Raw genomic sequence first — 10,022 nt, 5'->3', positions numbered from 1 at the left:
GCACGTACAAGGCTGCCCACATAAGTACGTCCGTCAGTCTGTGACATCACAAATAGCCCACGGTTTAAAAAAGATTGTAAAACACAGTATTCAAAGGCCCCAGAAACTGTGTGCAAACTCATCGCATGAACCTTCAGATTTGATGCTTTGGCATTGTTTAAAGGCCTACTGAAATGCGATTTTCTTATTCAAACGGGGATTGCAGGTCCATTCTATGTGTCATACTTGATCATTTTGCGATATTGCCATATTTTTGCTGAAAGGATTTAGTAGAGAACATCGACGATAAAGTTCGCAACTTTTGGTCGCTGATAAAAAAGCCTTGCCTGTACTTGAAGTAGCAGACGATATGCGCGTGACGTCACAGGTTGTGGAGCTCCTCACATCCGCACATTGTTTACAATCATGGCCACCAGCAGCGAGAGCGATTCGGACCGAGAAAGCGACGATTTCCCCATTAATTTGAGCGAGGATGAAAGATTCGTGGCTGAGGAAAGTGAGAGTGAAGGACTAGAGGGCAGTGGGAGCGATTCAGATAGGGAAGATGCTGTGAGAGGCGGGTGGGACCTGATATTCAGCTGGGAATGACTAAAACAGTAAATAAACACAAGACATATATATACTCTATTAGCCACAACACAACCAGACTTATATTTAATATGCCACAAATTAATCCCGCATAACAAACACCTCCCCCCTCCCGTCCATATAACCCGCCAATACAACTCAAACACCTGCACAACACACTCAATCCCACAGCCCAAAGTACCGTTCACCTCCCCAAAGTTCGTACAGCACATATATTTCCCCAAAGTCCCCAAAGTTACGTACGTGACATGCACATAGCGGCACGCACGTACGGGCAAGCGATCAAATATTTGGAAGCCGCAGCTGCATGCGTACTCACGGTACCGTGTCTGCGCATCCAACTCAAAGTCCTCCTGGTAAGAGTCTCTGTTGTCCCAGGCCAATGGTAAAGCTTGACTGTCATCTTCCGGGAATGTAAACAATGAAACACCGGCTGTGTTATCCGGCACAACAGTCAAGGGGTGCATTCTACGGAGGGGGTGTGTTATCCGGCACAACACCTGCCGCAATACACCGCTTCCCACCTACAGCTTTCTTCTTTGCTGTCTCCATTGTTCATTGAACAAATTGCAAAAGATTCACCAACACAGATGTCCAGAATACTGTGGAATTTTGCGATGAAAACAGACGACTTAATAGCTGGCCACCATGCTGTCCCAAAATGTCCTCTACAATCCGTGACGTCACGCGCAGGGGTCATCATACCGAGGCGTTTTCAGCAGGATATTTCGCGCAAAATTTAAAATTGCACTTTAGTAAGCTAACCCGGCCATATTGGCATGTGTTGCAATGTTAAGATTTCATCGTTGATATATAAACTATCAGACTGCGTGGTCGGTAGTAGTGGGTTTCAGTAGGCCTTTAACATGAATATCCAACACACTTTTTTAAGTCAGAAAAAATCACCATAGTGCCCTTTAAATGAATAATTCAATATCCCTGTAGTTTATGGCAATAGTACAGAATGGGGCTAATAAATACACTACTAAACAAACACGGACAGATAGATCCATATATACTACTCTAATTGGTCATACAAAGGTTACTTTTATTCTAATCAACAAATGATCTGATCTGTCTGTCACACAGTTTTGTTGATCATATACCTTAGACCTTTAAAAATAGTGTTGATGTAGTTATCTACGTATATACAATAAAACATCTATCTATCTGTTTAGCTATTTTATTGTAACTGATCTTGGCTACCTTTCTCTGGTGGGTAGTTTCAGTGTAGTAAAGCTACATTTAATGTAGACTAGCTTGTAACTTAGCTCACTACATTTTCCAAGTAGCCAACACTATGGCTTCTACTGGACTTACAGCAGCCACGACAGCAGAGTTACAGAGCAGAGAGAGGAGGGGGATGGCAGCCGGAGACAGCACACCTGTACACATTGTTCTAATTGAGACGCCACTAATCACTGCTCTTCCTGCTTTGACAATATGGGAGGACTAAAAAGACACACACACACACACACACACACACACACACACACACACACACACACACACACACACACACACACACTGAAGTGAAGCAGATTCCTATGCTGTCAGTGGATATAAACAGAGTGAAACTGTGCACTGCAATCTTCTGTCATTGAACTTCCTGCAACGTTAAACAGCTTCTGGGTCCTCACTTAGTCACTCCACAGTTTAGTATCCCCTATACGGCTCTTTTTTTAATTATGTAAAATACTGTGATTTATATGGTCTTGATTATAATATACAAGGGTGATTCAAAAATCATCATGCCTTAATTCAGTTCTAAAGCATTGTAATAGACTGAATCAATGGTCATTTGATACAGGAGTTTCACTGTTGTGGTCATGTAATCATGTAGTCATGTTAATGCGGCTGCTAGACTTTTGACAAGAACAAGAAAGTTTGATCATATTACGCCTATACTGGCTCACCCGCCTGTGCACTTAAGATGTGACTTTAAGATTTTACTACTTACGTATAAAATACTATCCTATCTTGCTGATTGTATTGCATCATATGTTCCGGCAAGAAATCTGCGTTCTAAGAACTCTGGCTTATTAGTGATTCCCAGAGCCCAAAAACAGTTTGCGGGCTATAGAGCGTTTTCGGGCTCCAGTGCTCTGGAATGCCCTTCCGGTAACAGTTAGAAATGCTACCTCAGTAGAAGCATTTAAGTCCCATCTTAAAACTCATTTGTACAAACCCCGTTTCCATATGAGTTGGGAAATTGTGTTATATGTAAATATAAACGGAATACAATGATTTGCACATCCTTTTCAACCCATATTGAATGCACTACAAAGACAACATATTTGATGTTCAAACTCATAAACTTTATTTTTTATTTTTTGCAAATAATCATTAACTTAGAATTTCATGGCTGCAACACGTGCCAAAGTAGTTGGGAAAGGGCATGTTCACCACTCTGTTACATGGCCTTTCCTTTTAACAACACTCAGTAAACGTTTGGGAACTGAGGAGACACATTTTTTAAGCTTCTCAGGTGGAATTATTTCCCATTCTTGCTTGATGTACAACTTAAGTTGTTCAACAGTCCGGGGGTGTCCGTTGTAGTATTTTAGGCTTCATAATGCGCCACACATATTCAATGGGAGAGAGGTCTGGACTACAGGCAGGCCAGTCTAGTACCCGCACTCTTTTACTATGAAGCCACGTTGATGTAACACGTGGCTTGGCATTGTCTTGCTGAAATAAGCAGGGGCATCCATGGTAACGTTGCTTGGATGGCAACATATGTTGCTCCAAAACCTGTATGTACCTTTCAGCATTAATGGTGCCTTTACAGATGTGTAAGTTACCCATGTCTTGGGCACTAATACACCCCCATACCATCACAGATGCTGGCTTTTCAACTTTGCGCCTATAACAATCCAGATGGTTCTTTTCCTCTTTGGTCTGGAGGACACGACGTCCACAGTTTCCAAAAACAATTTGAAATGTGGACTCGTCAGACCACAGAACACTTTTCCACTTTGTATCAGTCCATCTTAGATGAGCTCAGGCCCAGTAAAGCCGACGGCGTTTCTGGGTGTTGTTGATAAACGGTTTTCACCTTGCATAGGAGAGTTTTAACTTGCACTTACAGATGTATCGACCAACTGTAGTTACTGACAGTGGGTTTCTAAAGTGTTCCTGAGCCCATGTGGTGATATCCTTTACACACTGATGTCGCTTATTGATGCAGTACAGCCTGAGGGATCGAAGGTCCCGGGCTTAGCTGCTTACGTGCTGAATAACAGCAGCAATCAACACAGAGGATCGCAACATCCTGGGGCGCGTTTGAGAGGACTTCTCATATTGTCTTGATGTTGTCCGTGCTGGCGGTGGAAAAGCATGAAATAAATACTCAAAGTTACAACACATGTGTTCAAGCCAGATTTTCTATTGTTTTTCATTTTTGAAGTATGGAGTGATAATTTTGCCGTATTATTTTTTAATCACCCTGTACTATTTTTTAGTAGTAATGTATGTGGGTGTGTACTTACAGTAAGGCTGACAAGAAAGCGGGCTAACAAAATGATATGATCAGATAATATTTGTTGACATCAGTAATGCATATTGATAACAATCTGTTGTGTTGCAAGGGCACGATGAAGCAAGATTTGCCAGCTGGTCCGGATCATGTTTTTGTTATATTCTGTGAGTTTTAGACTCTTTTAGTTCCTGTTTGACACCTGAGTTTGTTTTAGTTACCATGGCTACTTAAGATTTTCACCTGCCTCTGGTGTTCGGGACGCGCACCTGCTTCTAATCAGAGGACTACTCAAGCCTGCCTTTCCAGGTCAGTCGTGCTGGCGTCATTCTGTCACGACGGGGGGGTCGCAGCTTGCTGCGAGGTTTGTTCTCCCAGGATGCAAACGGACGAGTCCGGACAGGACTTGCAGGTAGGAACATGATTTAATTTTAAGAAACACTCAACGAGGTACAAAACAGAAAACAACCCGAAGGTAAGCGTGCCTATCGCACGCGGAAGCTAAAGCAAAAACTTAGGACATGAAACTATAGACATGAACCTCACGAAACTGTGGCATGAAACAAACACGAAACTGTGGCATGAAACAACTAGCATTAACTATGGCATATAACAAACACGAAACTGTGGCATGAAACCAATAGCATTAACTATGGCATAGAACAAACACGAAACTGTGGCATGAAACCAATAGCATTAACTATGGCATAGAACAAACACGAAACTGTGGCATGAAACTAATAGCATTAACAATGGCATAGAACAAACACAAAACTGTGGCATGAAACCAATAATGACGCCAGCACGACTGACTGGCAAAGGCAGGCTTAAATAGTCCCCTGATTAGAAGCAGGTGCGCGTCCCGAACACCAGAGGCAGGTGAAAATCATAAGTAGCCATAGTAACTAAAACAAACTAAGGTGTCAAACAGGAACTAAAAGAGTCCAAATCTAACAGAACATAACAAAAACATGATCCGGACCACGGATCATGACACTTACGAGGATGCAACGGTAAGCATGGAGCAAAAGTTTAGAGTCCAAACAATCCAGAATGCCAAGGACAAAATGTTTGGAAGCAGAGTTTCGCCCCCGAAAGGGTTGCCAAAAAATATGTGTGTCTAAGCTGTGGTATGAGCACCTCACTTGTAATACACTTTTACACCACTTGTGGCAGTAATGACTATATCAAACAAACAGAAGAAGACTGGAGCTAAGGTCATAGAGAAGTGTCTTCCATCCATCCATCCATCCATCCATTTTCTACCGCTTGTCCCTTTCTCGTGCAAAAAATTTTGACTAAAGTGGTGAAGCTGTATTTTTATTTGCACTTACTTTTTATTGACAGTTTAGTTAAAAAGCATATTCATTATTAAAAAGGTTGAAAAACCCTGCTTTAAAACACACATAGGATAGCAGAAAACATAGACACTGATGTAGCGATTAGCAATCACTGGAGCTCAACTTAAACAGCACTGATTACATATTCCACACATCTGTGTCACCAATGCACAGCAAAGCTGCTGTCATTAGTCCACGACAGAAAATGGAAAGTCTGTAAATCAAAAAATTAGTGACAGTATATATTAGTGTATGGTATGTCCGACCAGCATTTACAGAGTACACCTAAATATAAGCCACACCCATCTAATTTGATCAAATAAATTCATTAAGCGCAATCTTTGTTCTCCTTCTCCACACTGAGGCCGCTAGGATAGGAGTTCAGGGGACTCTGGGTGGCTTCGTATGGCGTTTTGTTTTTGCTTTCACTTTGGTCTTGAGGCAGGTCGCTTCTGAGCTTGTGCCTGCTTCTTTCGCTCGTGGCGGTCCGGCCTTTCTGGGCCCCTTGGTGGATTTCCATTCCGTATCCCGGCTGTTGTCTTTTTTGATGGCGGGGTCGATCATCCTATGTTCGGGCTGCGTCTTGTCCATTTCGTCCTGTCTTCTCCATGATGAGGGTGAGTGCATACAGCTCTAAATGGCTGACTGAATGATTTTGAGTGTGCTTGATTTAATGTGAACAATTTAAATGAGCCACTGACCGTTGACCAATTTTATTGGTCTGATGTGACGAGGCAAAATTTATTGGCGGAATGTGAAGCTTGTGCACCCGGAAAATCCATAAATTAGTCGCGGCATTGTATGAAGCGCAGAGTTCAAAGTGTGGGGAAAAAGTAATTTCTTATTGACCAGAAATTATGGTAATTTCATTTTAATTTTCTTTTCATTTTGAAGTTCTAAATAAACATAAAGTGTGTTAAATATTTACAATTGTGTTTTTTTAATTTAAATTTTAGTACAATACAGTGAAAATGGGCATATTTCAGACATAGTTGCAAATGATGATTGATATATAGTTAAGTAAAAAATAACAAATGTAAGTGAATTCCTTGATTACCTTTCCTATTTATTTCTTACAAATTTGAATGACTACCATCACATTTATTGAAAAGTTTCCATGGTGACTTTCGGGATTTATCACAGATATATTATATTCTCGCTGTCCTTCTCCTGCTGCATCCATCCTTGCAAGAATGTCTTATTTCAAGGTTCAAGGTTCAAGGTTTTATTCGTCACATGCAGAGTACACCACAGTGAAACGCTTTTTTCCATGCTCTTCAGATATTGCGTACAGTGGGATCCAAACACTAGTTGCAGAATCTAATACACTAAATACAAAAAATACAAAAAATTTAATAGCTCTGATGTACATTAATTACAAGACAATAAGTTGCACAATAAGTCACAGTAGTTATGGTAGAAGTATCAGTACAAGTAGAAGTACAGTAGTCAAATACAGTACCAGGGCAATATCAAATAGTATAACACAGTGGTTCTTAACCTGGGTTCGATCGAACCCTAGGGGTTCGGTGAGTCGAGCTCAGGGGTTCGGCGGAGGTCAAGACACACCCGACTCATCGTGTAAATAAAAACTTCTTCCTACCGGCGTATTACGGATACGGCAACAGCAGAAGTCACACTGATTTGCAGGTGTGTAATTTGTTGTGAGTTTATGCACTGTGTTGGTTTTGTTCTTTGAACCAGGCGATGTTCATGCACAGTTCATTTTGTGCACCAGTAAAAAAACATGGTAACACTTTAGTATGGGGAACATATTCACCATTAATTAGTTGCTTATTAACATGCAAATTAGTAGCATATCGGCTCTTAACTAGTCATTATTAAGTACTTATTAATGCCTTATTCGGCATGGCCTTATTATAACCCTAACCCTCTAACCCTAACCCTAACCAAATATCTCTAAATTAAGTCTTTGTTACTTAGAATATGTTCCCCATACTAAAGTGTTACCAAAAACATATAACTTTGTCTTGAATTTGAAAAAAAACATTTTATTTTTCACTAAAGAAGGGTTCGGTGAATGCGCATATGAAACTGGTGGGGTTCGGTACCTCCAACAAGGTTAAGAACCACTGGTATAACAGTATATACAGTAAGTATATACAATATAGGAAGCAACACATATTAAGGTGTCTACAGTTATTTGGTATTTGAGTAGTGACAGTAGTATGAAAAAAGGTAATGGAACAGTATAACTTATTTATACTCTTATTTTAACATTATTTACAGTCATTGAATGACGAGTATTGTAGTCCGGTAATTACAGTTTGAGCATCAGCCAGGGTGGAAAGTCATTTATAGAGCATGCTACTTTTGTACGCTTCACTACACACCTTTGGATGTCCATAAAATCCCTTTTTGATTAGTCAAAAACATGTGACGGATGAATAGTGAAAACAAGGGTACCTTAGCTGGACCTGTGTCCATATGAGGGATAATAACACATGGTGTGTTAGTGTGCTTTAGTGTCCATGGTTGGTTGCCATCTCTAATGGCCCCGTCTGGTAAGCTCCTGTAAACAGTGAAGCGTGTCCAAACATTACCTTATTAAGACACAAAAGACAGCAGACGCAGAGAAGCTTATTCTGCTCTCGCTCACACATAACTTTCTTGACCTTCTTAGACTTCTAAATGTTGCACTAAAGTTACAAAAAAATCAGCCATCAGCCTCAATAGAGTTTTCTTCAGACATTAACAAAGATGATACCACACATCACAATCAGTGAATTGCAGACCTCCACCACGGTGGAACTTTTGACAAATGTGAAATTCAAAAAGGAGCCTCTTATTGGAGGCGGCAGTTGACAATGAATGTCCAGACAAAAGACAAGGACGTCTGTCCTGCTGACAGCCTATAGGTTTGATGTTTCTTCCTTAGAAGGAGTGTTTCCTTATCAAGTAGTTGAATGGGTTCAGCTGGTATTCTTTACATACATGGAGATCCTTTTACCTGCTTTATTGGAACGTGTCTTCAGAGTACTTGTTGATTGATTGACACCATTTTTATTGAAATTGACTTGACTTTAGTGGTCTGCAATGTTGGTTGCAAAACAAGCATTGACACCAACATTTAAGAATGGTTACTTTTCCATTTTAAATCGATATGGTACTAATTACCGGTACCTGGGAATTCTCTGCACTTTTGTGTGTGTTCATCCGGTAATTTATTACTAAAAGAAATAAAGAAAATCAATTGTGGTGGATTAAGGAGAGTGCTAAAATTATGGAATCACTCAATTCTGAGGAAAAAGTTAAGGAACCACTCTGCTAACACTAACTAACTATCCAGGGGAAACATTTAGAGCAGCGGTTTCTTTCATTTAAAAACGCAGCTCAATTTTACTGGTAGAGGACTCATTTTGCGGGCCGGATTGAACCTGTTCGCGGGCCTGATCAGTGTTGTAGACTAGTGGTTCTCAACCTTTTTTCAGTGATGTACCCCCTCTGAACATTTTTTTAATTCAAGTACCCCCTAATCAGAGCAAAGCATTTTTGGTTGAAAAAAAGAGATAAAGAAATAAAATACAGCACTATGTCATCAGTTTCTGATTTATTAAATTGTATACCAGTGCAAAATATTGCTCATTTGTAGTGGTCTTTCTTGAACTATTTGGGAAAAAAAGATATACAAATAACTAAAAACTTGTTGAAAAATAAACAAGTGATTCAATTATAAATAAAGATTTCTACACATAGAAGTAATCATCTATGTGCCCTCTTTGGGGATTGTAATAGAGATCCATTGTCAGGACTTGGACTATGGCGTGGTTTGTTCTCCCGTGGTGCAAATGAACATTTGGACCAGACATGGCGTGAAGGTGAAGACATATTTAATTTTACTATAACAAAAAGAACAAACTAAAGGCGTGCACAAGGCGGAAGTACAAACTTGACAAATGAAACTAATACTTGCACGTGGGCAAAAAACTAAGGACATGAACAAAAGTCGCTAACTGTGGCATGAATCGAAAAAACTTACTTGGACAGGGCATGAAGTACACAGAGGTAAACAGAGTGTGACAGGGGTATGAAGAGCATAAATGCGGGATGTCACCAGGAAGACAAACTGAAAACAATGAACTTAAATACTACAGACATGATTAACGAAAACAGGTGCGTCACTCAAAAAGTGAAACAGGTGTGTGACGTGCAGTGTTGGGTTAGTTACTGAAAACCAGTAACTAGTTACAGTTACTAGTTACTTTATTTCAAAAGTAACTCAGTTACTAACTCAGTTACTTAAACCAAAAAGTAATGCGTTACTGTGAAGAGTAACTATTTAGTTACTTATATATATATATATATATATATTTTTTTTTTTTAAGGCCCCATTTAATGCCCTTTTAGCCTTCATTTTAGTACTGTTATTGCACTGGAGAATAATACAATGTGTTGATCAACTTGACATGCATTTGCATCACTGAACTCTGCTAAGCAATGTGCTCTACATACAACACACAAAGACAAAGATATGTTTTAAAGGGCCAATTTGTTTCAGACCAGAACAAATTGACAAAACTATTTTAAATAGCTGCAACTTAACATACATAAGTAACAAACAGCATAATAACAACATAGCTGTAAAACAAGAAAGG

Source organism: Nerophis lumbriciformis, linkage group LG19, assembly GCF_033978685.3.
Source record: "Nerophis lumbriciformis linkage group LG19, RoL_Nlum_v2.1, whole genome shotgun sequence".
NCBI classification, from domain to species: domain Eukaryota; kingdom Metazoa; phylum Chordata; class Actinopteri; order Syngnathiformes; family Syngnathidae; genus Nerophis; species Nerophis lumbriciformis.
Note: the sequence above shows the minus strand (reverse complement) of the source record.